This window comes from Ailuropoda melanoleuca, chromosome 3 (genome assembly GCF_002007445.2).
Source record: "Ailuropoda melanoleuca isolate Jingjing chromosome 3, ASM200744v2, whole genome shotgun sequence".
NCBI lineage: Eukaryota > Metazoa > Chordata > Mammalia > Carnivora > Ursidae > Ailuropoda > Ailuropoda melanoleuca.
The window spans coordinates 3,450,982-3,471,541 of NC_048220.1; the positions used below are offsets into that span (position 1 = coordinate 3,450,982).

General features: G+C 54.1%; 1 long non-coding RNA gene across 1 annotated transcript; it reads left to right on the forward strand.

The window, feature by feature from the left end:
* Positions 1-293: 293 nt before the first annotated feature.
* On the forward strand, positions 294-1,696 carry LOC117801385. Its single transcript, XR_004623875.1, has 2 exons — positions 294-348; positions 1,243-1,696. It is a non-coding gene; the product is annotated as an uncharacterized LOC117801385 (long non-coding RNA).
* Positions 1,697-20,560: the final 18,864 nt, after the last annotated feature.

The following is a 20,560-nucleotide window of genomic DNA, read 5'->3' on the forward strand; positions in this document are numbered from 1 at the left end:
TACTTGTGTCTTTATATTTAAAGGGGGGTTCTTGTAGACAGCATCTGTGTGGTTCTTGCTTTCCTATCCAATCTGAAATTTTCTGGCTATTGATCAAGTTGTGTAGACAATTTATATTTAATGTGATCATTGACATTATTTCATTTAAATCACCTTGCTATTTATTTATTTTTTAAGATTTATTTACCCATTTAAGAGAGAAAGAATGGCGGGGGAAGGGCAGAGGGAGAGAGAATCCCAAGCAGACTCCCTGCTGAGAGCAGAGCCTGACATGGGGCTCAATCCCACAACCCCGAGATCATGACCCCAGCCGAAACCAAGAGTCGAACGTCCAACCAAGCTACCCAGGTGCCTCATATTTTTTTATTTGTTTCATATGTTCTTTTTTCCTTTTAGCTTCTTTTTCTGACTTCTTTTAAATTAATTGGTATTTTTAATAATCCCATTTTTACCTCTTTTGTTGACTTATTAGATATATTCTTTTGTTGTATTATTTTAGTGCCTGATTTAGGTATCATAATATACATTGTATCACTTTGCTGCTGCTGCTTCTGCTGCTGCTGCCTTAAGCATTAAACCAATCTGGGGAGCATAAGACAATAAATACCTATTATTTTAGAGTTTCCATGAGTTAGGTTCCAAGGACCGCTGAGCTGGGTTCTCTCCTCAGAGTCTCACAAGTTTGAAGCGGGGGTCTCCCCTGAGGTTTAGGGCCCCCTTCCAAGCTCACGGGGATGGTGGGAGAACTTATTTTGTTGCACCTATAGCTCCCATAGCGGCTTACTTCTTCAACGACCCCAGCAGAGCTGTATTAAAAACACCTTCTTTTAAAGAGCTCACCTGATTAGGTCAGGCTCACCAAGGATCATCTTGATTGGTTTGAAGTCCCCTGATTAAGGGCCTAGTTAAATCTTCAGAACTCCCTTCACCTCTGCCATGTGACATAACCTAATCATGGGAGTGCCATCGATCACACTCACACTCGAGGAGAGGGGATTACACAGCTGTGGGGATCTGGGGGAGGGGTGTGCCTCCTCGACTCCTTGCCCCCACAACATTTTTAACTTACCACAGTCTTCCATCAAGTGAGATTATACTACCTCAGATGTAGGATAAGGACCTTATGCTGCGTGCTTCTGTTCTCCCTCCCAACCTCTGTGCTCACACGTGTTTCCTCGGGCTGTGTAACAACGCACCACAAACTGGGATGGCTTAAAACCACTGACATTTCTTCTCTCACAGGGTAGAAGTCCAAAGCCAAGGTGCCGGAGGGCCATGCTTCCTCTGAGCCAAGCCTTCCTTGCCCCCCTCCTGGTTTTCTTAACCGGAAGTCTTCGACATTCCCCTGCTTGAAGCTCCTATCTGTCCCTTCAATGTCACCCAATGTTATCCTGGTGAATTGGTGTCTTCAAATGGCCATCTTCTGAGAAGAACACCGGTCATATGGGATTAGGGGCCCATCCTACTCTAATATGACCTCATCTTCGCTGATGACACCTGCAGAGACCCTGGTTCCCAATAACGTCGCATTCTGAGATACTCGGGGTTAGGACTTCAACATATTTTGGCTGGGGGGCAGGGGCGAGACACAATTCAACCCATAACATTGCTATATTGTTATTACATATTGCTGTCCACGTATTTACAAACCCCACACTATGTTATTTTTGCATTAAACAGTTATATGTTAAAGATATTTAAATGAAAAGAAAGTCTTTCTATAATTTACACATGTGGTTCCCATGTTCTTGATCCTTCGTGTAGATCTGGGTGGGGCTGAGGCTGAGTGGGCCCGGTGCACTCCGGGCAGCTGCCTCCTGACCGCCAGCAATGGGGGGGGGGTTTAGAGAGAAGCCCAAGCCCCTCATGCAGCCCACCGCAGCCACATGGGGCCAGACATGCAGGGCCCGGCTCATCTCTCTCCCGTGTTTATTGCAAGTGTCTCTCTGGGGACGGCCTGTCTCAGGCTTTGGGTTTTTCAACAGCAATGGTTTCCCTACATGGTGATCCCTCTTCCTTTTTGTGTCTTTCCAGATGAAATTGAGGGTTAGTGAGATTAAGAGGCCCAGGCTGGACTTCTGGGAGCTGGAAGCGTGCTGTTTCTCCACCTGGGTGCTGGTGGCACAGGTGTCTTTGCTTTGGGAGAACTCACCTGGCCACCCACCTCAAATGTGTGTGTATTTCAGGATAGCTGCTATATACTTCAGTGAAAAGTTAAAAAAACAAAAAAACAAAAATTGAAACAGGGGCATCTGGGTGGCTCAGTCAGTTAAGCGTCGGACTCTTGAAATCAGCTCAGGTCATGATCTCAGCATCCTGGGATTGAGCCCCACGTCGGGCTCCGTGCTCAGTAGGGAGTCTGTTGGAGGGTTCCCTCTCCCTTTCCCTCTGCCCCTCCCCTGCTTGTGTGCACGCACTCACTCGCTCTCGCTAAAATAAATAAATACATCTTTAAAAAAACACAAGCGAACAAGCAACTCGCTAAGGCTGAAAGAGAAGCTGAGGACCCCAGAGGTCCTGCTTGTGCAGGTGGACTTCGCTGTCCACTGGCAGCCAACGTGGGACTACCACGGGGCCAGGACTTAGCTCCCTGAGCCTGTGGGCAGGGACCCAGGACCTAGGGGTGATGACATCTGTGAAAACTATCCCCAAACTATAAAGTGCTTGCACATGCCCATCTGAACCCCCAAATGGCAGTCTGTCTTCCGACTACTGTGGGTCGTGGAACTCATGTCCGAGAGCAGTGGCAGCGGCTCTGGTTTTAGAAAACAGGCGGCCTTGCAGCTGTGTGGTGTGTGTGGAGGCCACAGCCAGGCCACCCTGGACACCAGCCTCTGCTTGGACAGATGACTTGGAATCTGTCATCCCTGCCTTCTGTTAAACCCAAATACGCCCTCCATGCTTCTGCATGTTATTACCTCCGCAGGCTGACAAATGGCTGGAGAGAGATGAGACTGTGTGCGTTGCCTTTCAGTGGACACGCCTGGTTCCTCCCCCTCACCCCCACCCACCAGCAGACAGGTGCGGCCCCAGCAGGTGGCCTCCTCCCGCAGGGTGACCAGCACCCTGGCCCACCCGCGGCACCGCACTTCACACCCACCCTCGGTTTGCTCTCTCCTTTGTTTCTGAAAAAAAGAAAGAAAGAAAAAATTCAGAAATGCAGAAAGGGGTAAAGCAGAAACTAAAACTGCTCCCCTGCCCATGAGATGATTGAGAGAATCCCGGTCATCATAAAACATACTAACGCATTGTCTCGGGGCGCGTGGAGGTTATCATTTCCTTTTACGAAGATCTGTTCGTATTAAGCAGAGCCTGAGTTATAACTGGCTTTTCTCGCTCCGTAGCTGGCAGACATTCTCCTTGGGATCTCTTGCCTTCCTCTGACAGCCAGTGGTGTTCCCTTGAAGAGCGGACCCTCACTTTGTTAACCAGCACCCCGTTTTAGGCGCTCCCCATTTTCAGCGCAGGGCAGTGCTACTGATGCTTATACTGGCCCTGGATTGGGTCCTGAGTAATCGCTGGGTCTAAGGTCAAAGGCGTTGATCCAGGCCGGCTTCTGCCTTCATGCCGTCCACCAGCTGCTCTTGGGAGGGTCACCCATGGGGTCACTGCCTTGTGCTCCTCTGCCCCTCTCTGGACCCAGGGCCCACTGATCGGCCCTTCCGTCCTGCACTGCCCCGGTCTGGGCCTCCAGGACCCCTTCCCCGAGCATTCTCCTGCTGTGCCCACCTCCCCCTAACCCCCCCAATCTCTTCTCCCTATAATCTCCTTCATCCTCATTATGTCCCACAGGCGGTCCAGTGCTACCCGAGTAGCTGAGCGCCCTTCCCATTGGCGATGTCCCTGCCATCCAAACACCAGCATAGCCTGTGGGCGTCACCTTCCCGATCTGTCCAGAATGCAGCCACTTCTCTCCACCCCCTGATTCCAGCTCGGTCCACACCCCTGGCTCTCCCTCCACCCACTCTTCTCCCAAAGTCAGAGACCCTCCAGGGATAATCCTGCAGCATCTGACCAAACCTGCCTCCTCCACAGCCCAGGTCCTGCCTCCCCCTCCTGAGCCCCATGGCGAGAGTCCTTGTCACCCTGCTACAGCCCCAGCAGCCTTGCTCTTCTCGGCCTGCTGCCTCCTCTGGGCCTTGGTGCTAGCTGGCCTCTTACACACACCCTCCTCCCACTCCCAGGATGTCCCCCCCATGGCTAGTTCTTCCTGTCACTGAGTTGGACCAGGTGTCACCTCCATGTGTCAGCCTGGGAGATGTGGTCATTAGACCCATTTTACAGACAAGAATGTGAGAAGGAAAGTTGCCTCCTCGGGGTGTCCCAGGCAACAAGGACCAAGCCCACATCCGCCCTCTGGTCCCATAGCCCATTGCTAATTCAACATAGCTCCTGCCGGCTGGTGATGGCATAGTCCACCCCTGTCAAGAGTCTGCGGCATTATGATTCTTTCTATTACATGTGCAGAAACTCAACTCATTCAGACTTAAGCTCAAAGGGAGAATGTGTTTGTGTCTGTAAATTAAAAGTCCAGGGGTGGACTTCAGGCATGGCCAGATCTAGGACACAGTCTTAGTCTCTCTGCCGCTCAGCTCTGCTTTCTCCATGTGGGTTCCTTTTACAAGGAGGCCCCAGCAGCTTCATACGTATTTCCTATGCTTTCCTCAAACTGAGCAGAAAGACGTGTTGCAATAATAAATGTTAATAAATGTTCCAAGAACTGAGTCTGGGTAACATGTCTACCATGAACCTGTTTCAAAGGTTAGAGGGATGAAATGCACGGAGTGGCCGAGCCTGGGTCCTACGCCCATCTCAAACCACTGTAGGCCAAGGCAGTTCTGCCCTGAGGGGCTGGCTACCAGGGCCATGTGCCCTTCTACCCCAGGCAAGAGAGGGAGGACAAACTGGGTTTTGTTGACAGAAGAAGGAGGGACAGATGCTGGGCAGGAAGAAGCCGCAGAGGCTCGTGACCCTGGACAGCTGCTGCTGGGCCAACCTTGGCTTGGAGCCCAGAGGCAAACTCGGTCTCCCCCTGGCACGTCAGTGCCGGCTGTGCCCTGGCCTCGCTCTGTCCACCTGCTGCAGCTTGGCCAAAGGGATAGTGCAGGCACTCACCTGAGGGCCCTCACTAGGGCTGCCAGAGCTGAGATGAGGCTAGAAATGGAGCCAGTTAGCACCTTGCTCCCTTGCGGAAACTGCTAGGTGAGCAGAGCCTAAGCCTTCAGTGCATTCAGCTCGAGTAATAAGGGACTCGGGCAGACCAGCCCCTGTGCCAGGTGGGAGGCAGGCCCCAAGAGGGACAGGATGAGGGCTGCTGAGCAGAGGGGTCTGACGTGCAGCTGGCCCCAAACACATCCTTTCCCCTTGGTGGATGTTTCTGGAAGTAGCCCCATTCACTCTGTGGCCCTTAGGCCAGCCTCCCCAGCCCTGCCTCTCACCCAGCCCCTCCCCCTCCTCACTGTGAGCGTCTCCCCGCCCCTCACCCTGGCCCCCACTCGCTGGCAAAGTTGCCATCCCCAGAAGCCCCCCTTGTCTGCAACCCCCTCCTCCAGGAAGCCAGGTGGACCAAGGCGAGCCGGGAAGAGACGCGGGCAGGACTGGCTTCTGCCAAGCCCCAAGGGCTGCCGTTCCCAGAGCAGTCACATTTTCACAGCATCTGGGGGGGCTGCAAGCCCGAGAAAGCCAGGGCCCCTGTCCCCGGAGCATCGGGGCCCGTCGGTAGCCAGCAGCCATCCTTCTCTGGTGCAGCTGGACAGGGCGAGGAGGTATGACAGGTGACACCTGGCCTGCAGCCCGGCCGATCCCTGATGACAGAAATGATGGCAGCCCAAGCTGAGTCTGCGAGACTGAAGCAGGCACTCAGCATGGCTGGATCACCCAGCGCCCTCGCCGGCTCTCCGTCTGCAGGAGCGCACAGAGAGTGGGGAGGGTTGCAGGGGGTCAGGGGGGCTGTATGGCCTCGACCTCAAGGGCCACCTGCTGCCTGAGGGTGTGACCCGCTAAGGCCCAGGCTTCCTGCCTGGCTCAGGCGTGTGGAGGAGCCGGCTTGCTTTGCCTAAGAGACCGCAGGGTAGGAGGGCCTGGGATCTACCCCACCCGACAGCCGTGTCTCCTTGGGAGCCAACGATGTGCCCTCTTCGGCGGAATGAGGATTAAACACAGCAATGTGTTCTCTTGCCGTTCAGTTATTGTTACGTGTGGATGTGTTTATTATAACACATTTTAAAAAGCATACAGCCAGCACATTAGACCCATGAGGTCGTAGATATTGTTGGTAAGGACGATGCTAATTTGAAAACATGAGTCGGTATGAGGGACGTGATTAGCCAAGAGCTGCAGTGGGCCTGGCAGTATCCCTAAAGTGACCCTGGAGTGCCTCGTTCAACGACGAGGACATGAAGGGTTTCCTGCCCCAAAGGCCCTGAGCCTGAGGCCGGGCTCTTGCAGGGACCCGAGGGGCTGCCCAGGATAGGGGCGGCACCCACCAGAACCTGGCATACAGGCGTCCCCAGTTCCGGGAAGGCTGCTCCTCCTGGGGGGTATCCTCGCTCCTCCAGCACCCTCGGGGACCCTACAGGCCGATGCGTGTGGCCCAAGGCCCAGCACGGAGGAGCTGGGGTGAGCTGGGCTCTGGGTCACACTCCACCACGGCCCGGCTCCCTCGTGGGCAGGGTTTCGAGTCACCGTGGTTGTCTCCTGGGAAACGGGCAGGAGAGCAGCTGGGTGCAGGTGGACAAGGACTGAGCGAGCCCGCACAGGGGACGGCCGAGCCTGGGGCCACACGAGGGGACGCTCACGATTACCTCCCCCTCACGACTGCTGGAAGTTCTGCTAAATCTGGGAGGGAGAATGGGCCGTCCCCTTTGTGCTGAGGCACCGCTGTGCTTTCTGATAGTCACGTGTTCATGTGTTAAGTGTGCTCGGACTGGGGGTTTTGCTGGGGCGAAGTGGCCGGCTCACGCCTGTACCCTCCCCTCCACCGCGTGAGGCAGCATGCTGGTGTCCGCTTGATCCGGAAGCTCTGCAGGGGCTCCGTGGGTGCGGGTGGTGGAGCAGGTCTGTGGGTCCTCAAACCAGGGACTTCCCTGTATGAAGGATCCTGCCAGCCTGAGCAGGGGAGGCATGTGGGCTGACCAGGAGCTGGGGCATCCCTGAACCCCCTGGATGCGTAGAGCAGGGGCGAATGCCCAGCGCCTGCAGCTGACCAGTGGCAAGCAGTCCCGGACTCCGAGGTGGGGGCTCGCTGGCTTGGGCAATGGTGCACGTGGCCACGTGGCCTTTTAGGCAGGGCTTGGGGCCTAGCATCATGGCCTCCTTGCCCGTCTTTCCGCATGGTGGCTGGGGAGACTCTATTCGGCCCGGGTCCCTGGGGTTGACCCTGCGCAGTGGGGAAGGCCCTAGGGTCTGTGGTGCGCATAGCCTGCCATCCAACCAGGGCCCCTCCGTACACGGGCTGCCTGGGTTCTCCCTACGGAGACCCTCCCAAGTCAGAATCCGTCCCTGCTTCGGGTGATTCCGGACCCATTTGCCAAAGATGGTAAAAGCACAATGATCAGTTTGAAAATTTGGAAGCAGTGGGGGCCATTCTGTCCGCCCTCACCTTCTAGCTGGGTGACCCTAGCACAGGTCAGGTCCTCTCTCCGAGCCTCGGTTTCCCCTTCTGTGAAATGCAGATAAGAACAAAACTGCTTTTGGCCAAGTCTCAAGGGAAGCCGATTCACAATGGTACCTTTGTGCACATACAGCCTGGTGTGGCCCGGCTGTCCCAGAGGCTACGGCCCAGGACGGGGACTGAACCCACAATTGCAAGGGGAGCTGCCAGCCTGGGGGGGTGGGTTCAGACACACACATGCACACATCTTCCCATCTTCCCAGCCTTTACGACAACGGCCTTTTCTCTGTCTGCTGGATGTTCCTGCAAGCAGCCAGAGGGAAACAGTAGGTTTCTTTGTTTTATTATAACACTGATGACTTCATCGTCCTTGTTCTTCCCAGAAAAGACGATGACGAACTTGTTCAAGTTCAGCCGTGAGAGCCCCTCTTAGAGCAAGAATGAGAAGTATTTAAAGGCAGCTTCTTGCGTCTTGGAGTTGTTTTCAGACAAGTGGCCCCACTCGGTGTCCCTTGGTCCCCACTCGGGCTCATGGGGAAGAAGGCCGGGAGCACCTGTCCTGGACCCCCAGCTCCCCGGCCCTCTGGGACCATCCCCCCACGTCTGGGCCCCGCACTTGTGTCCCAGTCATGGGGCACTGTGAACAAAAAGCTGGGCAGTTTTCAGCTCCCCCCAGATTTCCAAAGTGAGGGCAGAAATGAACTGATTTCTCTGTCCTGTAAGATTTTCCAGACCCTTGACAGGCATCCCCAGCCAGAAGGAAATGAACGGCTCCAGGAAATGAAGGCTGTGCAGCCTCCCCTCTGTACTCACTGGTGGCACCCCTGCACCTCTGGTTCCATGTCTTTAGCCACCCTGTGGTCCCCAGGGCCCTGACTGGGACAGCCCCAAGCGCATGCATCCAGGCTCTGAGAGAGGACAGAACACGAGTAGCGTTGGAGGGCCGGGCAGGCTGGGCTGGGGGCGAGTCCTGCCTTGGGGGCAGGGAGGCGGGGAAGCAGGCTGGGGCGACAATCCAGCTGTCTGGGCGTGATGAGGGCCTCAGTGTTCCTTGTGGTGGAGAGGGTGGCTCCCTGGTCCTCCTCGGCCCAGGCTCAGGTGCAGCTGGGCAGCGTGGGGTGTGGTGGGCAGGACGCAGGGATGTGGCATTGACTCTGCTCCCAACCCAGTAGGTGGGGTATAATCAACCCACTTTACAGATGTGGAAACAGGCTTGGCCAGTGAGCACCCCCCACCTGCCACAGAGCCAGTCTCTGCCGCACAGGCTTGCCTCCCCAGACCATTCTTTGAAACAACCCCCAGAAGCTGCAGGGAGAAAACAAAGCATTTATTTTTGCCAACTGTTCCCCCTCCCTGAATGCGCCTGAGAGGTGTTTGTCAGAAGGTGTGGGTGACTCATGCAGACGCTATTTTTGCCCCAGACTCCAGCACACCTTGCGCAGCGTCCCTGCGGGGCGGACGGTTGCCCAGGCGGACCCACCGCGGGGAGACGGGGCAGTGGAGTCCGTGCACCCCGTGCCCTAAGCATTCCTGAAAGCAAGTCCCCTGGGCCCAAAAGGCAGGCTGAGTTCGCTGGGGGTGCTGGTCAGCTCCAGGGCGCCTGCCCTCCCAGGGGCAATGGGGGCTCCAGGCTGCGGAGGGAGGACCGCAGACCCGTTCCGCCTTTCTGCAGTGTCTGAACAGAGGCACCCCCTGCCCTGCGCATGGCAGTCTGCACCCCCAGACGGTTCACACTCTCTTCCAGACCCTCCTGGGCCAGGTGGGTTTGTGGGCGCAGCTGTGGGACCCCGAAACCCCAGGCTCTTGCAGCTCAGTACCCGCACAACGTGAGCTGAGAAGGGGTTTTCTGCCCTGGGCCCCATGGGCTGCTCCCTCCCTGAAGAAGTTAAGGGCGTGCATGCCTAGATTGCAGGGTCATGGCCAGGGTCTCACGGTGCGTGGTCACACCACATCCTGGAACCAGGGCCATGGCCTTCTGACCCCAGCTGTCCCCCATTTTCTGGGACTCAAGGGCTTCCTCAATGTGGAGAGGCTTTGTGGTGCTTCCAAGAGCCCCTTCGCTCCAGGCCCCCACCGGGCAGGAGCCACGGGGAGGGGGGGATCATCCTGACCCTACCGGCACACTGAGGCTGGACTGGGGACAGATCCCACAGCTGCCGACACATTGGAGACTCAGCTGTGAGGACGAGGGGAGCAGGAGAGGAGGGTGACCTGTGAGCAGGTGCCACACAGAGAGGGGCTCCGAGCCAGAGGAGGCAGGCGGCCTGCAGGGCAGGGCAGGGCGGGGCAGAGGGAGGTCTGGGCGGCCCTGGTACAGGATGGGGAGGAGGGACAGCACCAAAGGAGGGCTGAGGCCATAGGAGCCCACGCAAGGTTTGGCAGGAGAGGAACCTATGAGCAGCTGACCCTGGCTGCTCGCAGGAGGGTGGAGAGCCCGGGCAGGGCAGGGGTCCCGCAGGGAGGAGGTGGGCAGGGCTGGCCCAGTGGCCTAGCAGGGGGCTCAGGGAGCTGCAGGAGTCTCATCGGAGGAACAGTTAGTGCTTTCATCCCTGGTGCCCCCTTCACAAGTCTCAGTGGCAAATGTGTTCTTCACACATCCGGTATTCGTTCTCCGCGGTAAATAAGACACTTGTGTCCCCTCACAAAACAGGCCATGTTGGTCCCTGGCAGCTGCCGCCGGGCTGGCCATGCCACCGAGCAGCCTGGCCACCACTGTCTGCCTTGGCCGGTGGCCAGACACAGCCGAGCACTTTCTCCACCCTCCTCCGTGCTCCCAGTGACTGTCGTTCCCTCAGCCAGCCAGCCAGCCTTCCACCCAGCCAGCCTCGATTGACTGAGCCCTGCTCCAGATGCTGGGGGCGCAGCTGTGAGCAGGAATGACAGAGCTGTGCCCCAGGGGAGCTCCTGGCTCCGTGGGGGGACGGCAGAGGAGCAAGTAGATAAAAGACACATGATAATGTCAGTACTTGGATAAATGGTGCGGGACATGAAATGAGGCCCGGGGTGCAGTGAGTGGGCAGTGGCCAGGGGAGGCTGTGCTGGGGGGTAACAGGGAGGCATCCAGGGGAAATCCTGGAGGACTGGCATTCCCAAGGGGAGCACAGCAAGCACAGAGCCCCGGGCACAAGTGAGCACAGCCTGTGTGAGAGCGGAGTGCGGGGAGTGAGGGGAGAATTACAGACGAGGTCAGAGAGGTAGTCTTGGAGCCCAGTCGGTGGACCTCACAGGCCATGAGAAGGACTTTGGGGAAGGGCCTGGACCTGTCACGGGATGTAGCCGATGATGGTGCTGACCAAGTCCCAGCACCATGCTGGGCACGTTCACTCACAACCTCTCTGAGCTGACACGGGCTTGTTAGCCCCTTCGTGCGTGGGGGGAAACTGAGGCACCGGGAGGCGCCTGCATACTTCCTTGCCACTCACATCCACCCTCCACGGCTCCTCCTCTCCCAGCAGACCAGCCCTCGGACATGTCCCCTTCTGGGACCCATGGCTCAGAGGACCCTTTCTGCATCCTCCCAATGCATTGGCCCCAGCCCCCCGTCTGCTGCCGTTCTGAAGGTCCCTCCCAGGTCCCTCCCAAGGGTCCCCCCTTGCAGCTGGGCCTCCAAGGGGACCAGGAGAAGGGTGTTCTAAAACAGAGGAGACAGTGAAAAGCCTAACTCAGAGGAGGCAGTGCAGATGGCATGTCTGGGGCACAGCAAGCAAGCGGATAGGTCTGGCTTCGTCTTGCTATGGTTTTTTGTTTGTTGTTTGTAAAATCAATTCATTTATTTAAATGAATATATTTTGTGATGAAATTTTATGTAACGGGGTGCCTGGGTGGCTCAGTTGCTTAAGCATCTGCCTTTAGCTCAGGTCATGATCCCGGGGTCCTGGGATCGAGTCCCGCGTGGGGCTTCCTGTTCATCAGGGAGCTTGCTTCTCCCTCTGCCTCTGCCCCTCTCCCTGTTGATGCACACGTGCTCTCTCACTCTCCCAAATAAATAAAATCTCTAAAAAGTCTTTTTAATTCATGTAACAAAAACAAGTATTAATTTTTTTAAAGAGTTTATTTATTTATTTGATGGAGAGAGAGACAGCCAGCAAGAGAGGGAACACAGGCAGGGGGAGTGGGAGAGGAAGAAGCAGGCTCATAGCAGAGGAGCCTGATGTGGGGCTCGATCCCATAACGCCGGGATCACGCCCTGAGCCGAAGGCAGATACTTAACGACTGAGCCACCCTGGCGCCCCTAATTTTTTAAAAGAATAAAATTACAGAACAAAATATAAGCACCAATGTTCCGGTTCTAGGTCGGTTCCGCTCTACCTCTCCCACTGAACACAGCTAAAAATCTGACAGAAGGCACAGAGCAGCTATTTGGGGACTTGGGAAGCTAAGTCACCGCAGGCAGCCTGGGGAAGAAGAGCACAATTTGAGGCACCACCAAACTGACAGTGGGTTTACCATTTTCCCTCTGTGGGTGCTCCCTCCACCGGAAACCACGGAGGGACCTTGGTGCCAGGAGAGAGCTGCAGGACAGACCCTCTGGTTCTGGCTCAAAGAGCAGGAAAGGGGTCTCTTATGACTCAGACAGAGTCTGAAAATCTACATTCTTAAATATCTTTCTTCCACTTTTTGAGACTCCCAGTCCCGGGGAGCATTGCCTGGGTTCTGCAAGAGCCTGACCCCTAAAAGAAAGGAACCTTCCTCTCCCAGCACAGGAGCTGTTGTCTTCCAGAAGGCACAAGGAACTCGCTGCTTTTCTCTCTCTCTCTGTCCTCCTACCACTGGATGCAGGCGTACTTATGGGGAGTGCACAGCAGAATGGGGTGAATAAAGCCCTAGCTTCCTGGCTGGCCGACCAAAAAGGGGAGCCCCAGGAAACTACAAAATACCATAGAGATTTAGAAAGGGGGTGCTCAGAAAAGCAAGGACCTGACATTGCTCATGACCTCAAATCATAGAAAGCAAAGATATATAAACAAGAATATATAATACATATTTAATCAAGTATAATGTAATTATATTTTATGTAACATATAAAACGTTTAATCAGAACATATAAACAGAAGAACTTCCAGACACTTAGACATTAAACAGCACGTGTCTAAATAGTCCACAGAGAAGAGAGGAAGTCCCAGGGCGAATTGGAACACATTTTGAACGGAATGAGAATGACAACATAACATTTGAATGTGAGAATTTGTGGGATGTGCCTAAAACAGTACTTAGAAGAAGCTGATAGCATCCAATTCTCGCATTAGAGGGGGAGAAAGGTCTTAAAGAATTACAAATTTCACCTTAAGAAGCTAGGGGAAAAAAAGAGCAAAATCGACCCAAAGCAGGTGGAAGGAAGGAAATAATAAAGATATATGTCAAAATCAATGGCATTAAAAACACATTGTCGTCATGGGTTGGAACACTATCATTTCTCCCCAAATTCATCTACACGTTTATTGCAGTTCCGGTCAAAGTCCCAGCAGGGTTTTTGGTAGATTGAGACAAGGTCATTCTGAACTGTATCCGAGAAAGGCAGAGGAATCAAAATAGCTTAAAACACCAACACGTGAGTCGCAATAAACGTACATCAGCTTGCGATTGCACGTGCCTGTAAAAAAGCACGCTCACCTTGAGCAAGACAAGGGGTACCACGGATCCAACTCACTAATGAGAGGCCGTCTGGCTCTGTTGCTCAGGGTGGCACAGAGGGGATCGAAGTCAGGACGAGGGTTCCATCCTCTGGCTCTGAGAATCTGAGACTCCCTCTTGTGACTGCTCTGCACGCTGGCCCGTGGGCTGGAGACCCTCAGGGCTGATGGCCAGTGTTGGAGCATGCAGTGAAAATATCCGGATTTTCAGGAAGCAGGCAGGGCCCGCACACTGGAAGACAGGCCTAGGTTGACTTTGGACAGTCCTCGTGCCCTTGGGCAGACCAGAGCCAGACAGCCCCCCCCATCTTCCCAGCTCAGTCCTGCAAGTTCAGTGAGGAAATGAGGCCCAGAGAGGGGAAGCAAAATGTCCAAGGCCACACAGCAGTGACAGGCACTCACTGTCATGCAGGCATTTACCCATTCTCACGTGTTCCAGATGTGTTTTGGGGTGCCCACCAGGCACAGCCCAGGCCCTGGGGAGGCTGCAGTAGATATGATCTCTAGGGAGACAGAAGAACGAAGTAAGTTAACAGACTGAAAACCTCAGCAGGGGCAACGATGTGATATGGAGGGGCCACCAAAGGTCGGTCTGTGAGGCATGACCTGAGAGAGTCACTTCCCACGCCAGCTGGGCATCCACGGTGTGACTCTGCATTCCCACCATCTGCCTGGAGACAGGGTCAGACCCCAGGGGTCAGGGGCTCCCTCCGCCCCACAGGGCTTCCCCCAACCCCCACCACCCCCGCCGCAAGTCAAAGTCTGGTTTGCCACCATGCTTCTGATAGACTGACTATATACATCAGAGGTTCACCTGACACCCACCTTGGGTTCAATTAACTTGTTAGAGGGGCTCCCAGAACTCAGAGAAACAGTGACATTTACCTGTTTACTGTAAGAATATGGGGAAGGGTGCCCACGAACAGCCAGGTGAAGCGGTCTGGGCAAAGTCCTGCAGGTTCCTTGCTCTGCCCAAGGACGTGACTGTCCCAATCTTTGCGTGTTCACCAGCCTGGAGGCTCTCTGAACCCTGTCCTTCTGGGCTTTATCGGGGGCTTCATTATGTAGGGATGATTCATTAAATCATTGGCCCGCCACAGCTGGTTCAACCTCCAACCCTTCTACCCTCCCCCAGCGGTCAGGCCAAGGGCCTGAAAGTTCCAACCCTCCAATCACAGGGTTGGCTCCACCGGTGAACACCGCCCCCCACCTCCTTGGGCACTTTTCAAAGGTCATCTCATTAACATAAACCAGGCGTTGTTGAAAGGGGTTTATTATGGCGATCTCAACACCTGTATTGCTCTTATCACTTGGGACATTCAAATGGTTTTAGAAGCACTGTGCCAGGAACTGGGACGAATACATCGCTTATTAGAAATGACCATATCACAGGGGTCCTCTCTGGGAGAGGCATCCCGGCAAGCTCCAAATGATGGGGAGTCCGCCAGGAGAAGTGAGGGAAGGGCGCTGCTGGCAGGTGGTGTTCTGAGCTGAGGCCAGGCAGGGTCTGATTGACCCCGACCTCCCTTGCCCTCCAGCTGTTCTTCCGAGTCCTGGCAATCCCCACCCTCCTGGGAGAGCAGATCCAGGTCTGTATGGACATCTGCCCTCCCAGGCTGCATCCAGGAAACTGAAGTGTGGGAAGCTAGGATCAGACACTTAGTGTCAGAGGCCCCTCAGGCTGGGGATGCCCGTGACCCCATCTGGACGGTGTAGGTGAACCACGACTCAGGCCCCACGGTTCTCTGCACCCCTCCCTGCAGCCGTCCCTCTCCCCCAACTGCAGCCCCCCCCTCCCCCAAGCCTGGGAGAGTCCCTTTCTCTGCTTCTCTGCTCTCTGTGGCCACTTCCTTCCCTGGGCTCCGCACACAGGGGTGGGGGAAGGGGGGGGCGCGGGCGGGGAAGGGGACCCTGGGGAAACTGGTTACTGTCTTCGGTGATGCCCCTCCTCCTTTCAGTATCCCTGACTTTCCAGGAGAGGGGGCTGACCTGGCAGGTCCTTAAACAGTGGGTGAATTATCGCTGCCCTTATGGAAGGAGTTATTTCTTCTCAAATCCGCCCCCCCCCCACTTTGTGCTCCTAGCTAGAGGGTAACTTTCTGTTTGTCAGCGTTAAAGGCATTTTTAAAACCTTTCCTAACACCGTGTCATCCGTGACAGGCTTATCTGCAGTAGGGAGCCAGGTTTCTTCTTCACAGAGACAAGGCTGACCTGGATGATGGGGAGGATGCTGAAATTGTATTAGGACGGGAATCTGCGGGAGGGTCGCTTGAGGGCCTTTAGCCAGGTGGAGGGGCCCCAGGTGGCCAGTGTGAGTCACCAACACAGAGGACATTCTTCCCAGCATGGGAAGCAGAGGGTGTCCAGTCTGGAGGCACCAAGGCCAACTGCACATGGAAGGAAGGGGTGCCCTGGCTGGACCCAGGAGCCCTCACTGACCCCTCTCTGCTCCTCGGGCCCAGGCCACACCACATGGCTTCCTGCGGTTGGGACCTGGGTGGGGGGTGGACAGAGCCACCAGTAAGTAGGGGGAACCTACAGGAGACCCCTCCAAGTCAGCGAAAAGTTCCCCTGGTACGTCACTGCCACCGTGGGGTAAAGGAGGCCACAGGTGGGCAGTCGTGAGCCCTGAAGGCAGGAGTGTTCACTGGAGCAATATTTTGGTATCAAGATTCTTTCTGCTTCTGGTGACACAGGCCCAGGTCAAATTGGCCAAACAAAACCAAACAACAAAAAGGGAATTTACTGTTTCACATACAAAAAAGCCTACCAGCAGGGCTAGCTTCAGGTGCAGCTGGATCTCAAACACTGTGCAAGGCTTTTCCTCCTGCCCCTTCTTAGGCTTGCTTACCTTGCTGGGGCAGGAAGGAGCCTTCCCAGCAGCTCAGGCCTTCATCTGCTCAATCTCCCTTCCTGCTGGAAAGAGAGCATCCCCCACACGGAGACCGCCACTAAAACACAGCAATAGGACACTTGCTAAACGCACACACATGGACAGGGAGAATAGTAGCCACAACAGCAAGAAACTTCAGGAAGCTGGAAAACAGGTTGGATGAGTAACCAATGATAGAGTAGCCTGAGAGGTCAAACCACAGCCCACGGATTACGTAAGGGGGTGGGCTCCAGTCAGGAGTTAGGCCTACAACTCTTCTTCCCAGCCTCAGTATCAGAGTGCCTCCCCAAGTCAGCCCACCTGGATTTCCCCCTCCACCCCGCTAGTCCACAAGGCCTGCCCTCTCCCTCAGAGTATCCAATCAGCTTCTTAGTCTCTATCTGACAGCCAAGGATTCCCAGACACCTGGGGAATCCTTCCAATGGGGCACATGTTGACGCAAGACAAACGAGGGGGAACTGCAAATTGGGCAAACAAAAGCAATGCAGGAGAGAAGAAAATTTCTGATAAGACGAGGTTACTGATATCCTCAGGTGAGAGAAGATTTTACATCTATGAGAAAAGGACAGAGCTTCATACATTTAAAAAGGAACCTTCAAAGGAAAAATACCTCATACTAATTAAAAACATATCACCAGAAATAAACAATAGAAGGTTCAGAATACAAAATTGAAAAACTCAGAAAGTAGAGCAATATGGTTTTTTTTTGGGGGGGGTTGTTTTGGTTTGGTTTGGTTTGGTTTTTTACTGGAAAATAGGAGAGAAAGGATAAAAGAATTGGAGGACAAGCCCAGGAGGTCCGGCATGAGTACTAAGAGTCCCAAACAAAGAAAAGAGAGGAAGTCTTCAGTGAAATCACTTAACTAAATCTCCCAGCAGTGTTGGGCATGAGTTTCCCACAGAAGATGCTGGAAAGTGCTCCACACAAGGGATGGAAATGAGCCGTAGCAAGGTGCATCATTGTGAACGTTCTGGACACTTAGGACTGCAATGAACAACCATCTGGTTTGCCCGGAGCTGAGGGGTTTCTTACATATGGATTTTCAGTGCTAAAACAAGGATGGTCCTGGGAAAGTTGGAACAGCTGGTCCTCCTACTGGGATCCAAAAAAACCTACAAAGCTCAGAGGGAAGCCAGAAGACCATGCATTCAGAATTCTGAAGAAAAGTGATTTCTAACTTAGAATTTTATACCCAACACCAGAGATGTGGAGGGAATCCCTTGGAGGATGATGGAGGGCTCCCACGATGGCAGCTGTGTACCAGATGTGGATGGAACAGAGCCATCCTGCAGCCGTGTGACCCCAGAGACAGCCGGTCATCACGAAGACCCCCCCACTTCCATTGGGCCATCTTCTTAAATCAAGGACAGAACGCCCAGGATGGCTTGGCCCGGATTCTCATCTGGACCTGGCTTGTCTTGACCATGGGCTCCCGAGGATCTCTCCCCTGATACTCTGCTGAGGGCATGCATGTCCCTCACAGAAATTCTCAGCTTTTCCCTGAGAGTGGGAGGCAGCCCCTTTTCTCTGACGGTCCTTCCGCCCATGTCCCATGCCTGGTCCACACCTCAGTCTTGCTAAGCGCCCAAGTGTCAACTCCCAGGGAAGAGGAAGTCAGACCACCATGCAGAGACTGTTCCATTCACCTCCTCCTAGACCCTCTGTGCACTGTGCTTGCCCTGTTTTTCAAGACTAGGTGGCTTATTGTCTGGGATAGATATGCAGGTAGAACTATAATGAAAAGCAGAGAAACAATTAGCAGAAAAGGATGGTCACCAGCTAGTGTTGAGGGCTGAGACGTCAGCCTGATTTGGGAAGGTGCCTAAGGATTTTAGGGTACTGATCATGCTTTTTATATTAGCCTGGGTGTCAGTTCACAGATGTTCGTTTAGTTATAATAACAAAGAATTATTATTATTTAAATTATAGATGTGTTTATAGACTCTTTTGTGTTTAATTTTTGTTAAAGTATAGAGAGGAAAAAGTATCAAGGCAACATGCTCTGAGGTGATCTCCCAATAAGGCCCGGGATTTACTGATTGGACAACCTGGGTCCCTGGTCAGGGGAGGGAGGAGGGGATGTTGCGCTCTCACTGGCCAGGACCAAGTTAGCCCCCACCCCCACTCTAACCAGGGTTCCAGCCAGTGGGGAGAAGGGGGTTCCAGGAAGGAAGGAAGCATGATGGTTGGGAGCCTAAAACACAACCCTTCACTGTGGTTCAGGGGAGCAATTGGGAAGTATATTTTGATTCCCTTGAAAGGACTGGCATCCTTCAGCCCGGTGCCTCTCCTTATAGAAGTCTGTCCTTAAGAAATAACTGAGGACAGAGACCAAGAGTGAGGGACCCTATGGGTTATGGAGCAGGGGAGAAGCTGACTTTCCCCCCTTTGAAAAATCTATTTTCAGTTACCAGCCTGTGGTGGGTCTTGGTGCTATCGACCTGCACTTGGCAGATTGGCTGTCAGCTGGGCCCTGAGCTCTCAGAAACTGGAGCTTCCTGAGATCTAGAAGCAGCAGGCTCTGTCAGCTGAGGGCCATATGGCACCTAAAAATAACTCAGGCCAGTCCTTCTGTCCCTCTGTCAGGCCAACTCTGTTGGGTGGCCTCCTGAAGGAAAGGCCAGGTGCATTCCCAGCCCAGACAATAGAACCCCTGGGCTCAGGCCTGGGGGGAGGCCCCTAGTGCCATCACAGCATCCTTTCAGACACCAGGGAACAAAGAGGAGACCTTCACGGGACCCAAATCAGAAGATGAGTGTCTCAGCCCCAGGCTTTGTTGGAGAGGGAGAAGTGGAGGACCACAACATTTTGGGGCTCTTGACAAGATGCCGCCACTTCTCAGAGCACCAGGGCATGATTTGGCATGGTCCAGGGCCCTGCCCAGGGTGGCCTCTAAGAGGAGAGAAGAACTTGGCTATAGGCTCAGGTCTCCTCTTCCACTGAGTCCACTAGGGGCTGCTCAGCAGACTCCCTGCCTCCTGAAAGCCAGACCATGTTGGGGTTCCTGGTATTCAGGTTGCCCTCCCCAAGCTCCTAGTCCCTGAGCCCAGCAACCTTGCTGAATCTCTAAGCCACTTCAATCTCCCACTCAGCCTTTGCCAGTTTCCCCTCCCAGGGCCAAGGCCAGGGCCAGGAGCTGGGCCTGGAGTCAGGAGCCCAAGGGTCTGGGGTACTAGTCGCCAGCTGCTAACCTTGCACACCCTGCTTTACCTTTCAGGGTCCAGGTTTTCTCATCTATGGGGTGGGCAATCATTTCCATATGGTTGTTTTAAGGACTCAATGACGTGTGACAACAAAAGACACATAAAGCACGACACATGTTTTCTCTCGAGCTGAAACCTCTGGGGCATAGAAATTGTCTGGGTCAGGTGGCACAGGCACTGCATCCAAGACCCTTGAAAAGGCCCCAAGTTCAGCTCCCCACCACCCCTCAAGGGCACAGGGACTGTCCCTGTTCCTGCAGAAGCAGTCCCACGCAAAGATGTCCATTTGGCTCTTTTAATAATGCCCTGATCTGGCTGAAGTTCCGGACCCCCTAACTGGGGAGCCAGTCTGGTGTGGACCCTGCAAGGAAACCTATAATTCAGGCTTATTCCTGGAGCTCCTTCAGGCTCTGCATGGATTGCACAGATAAAAGTAAAACTGGACAAGGCTGAAACATGGGCTCTGAGGAGGCCCACCTGGACTGGAGAAGGCACTCGTTCTCATGACAGGAAAAGGAAGAGACCTGGGGTTTTCAGGACACACACAGAGCCAGGAGCTGTGTGGCCCCAGCTCCTCCCAAAACACTGCAGGGGCACTAGGAACATCACCCTAGAAGGGCTCTCAGCTCAACCCCCAGAGCACACCTGGCCCTGATAGAAAGATGGAACAATGTAAGGTGCTTAACTCCCCAACAGTATTCTCCTTGTTTGTCCTAGAAAGTTCTGTCCAATGCATTATGACAAGAAAAGTGTGTGGGGTTTAACCACCAGAAAGGAAGAGATTAAATCACCATTCATTGTAGACATGATTGTCTTCTGGAAAAACAAGACTGTTAGAATGAATGAGATCTAAAAATCCACATATAAAATCCAGTAGCAATATCCAGGTGAAGATACAATGGAGAGGAGGGTATCGGGAAAGACAGTGGAACAGGAAACACCAAGACTCCACCATCGGCTAGACAGCTGAACTGGCAGAACCCATCTGATGTAACTATCGTAGAACTCCGGAGCCTATTCAAAGACTTTCAGCTTCTGGAGGAAGGCTTGGAAAGTTTCAGTCACTTTTGGTCAGTTTAAGCTCTTAACACAGTAGCATCTACCCGCCCTCCACCCCGCAGTCTCTTGGCAGACAGCCATGGACATGTCCCTGGAGTAGCTTACCCACAGCTGCAGGAGCCAAGGTGGGCAATGAGGGCCTTGTCCTGCAAATACTGGGGC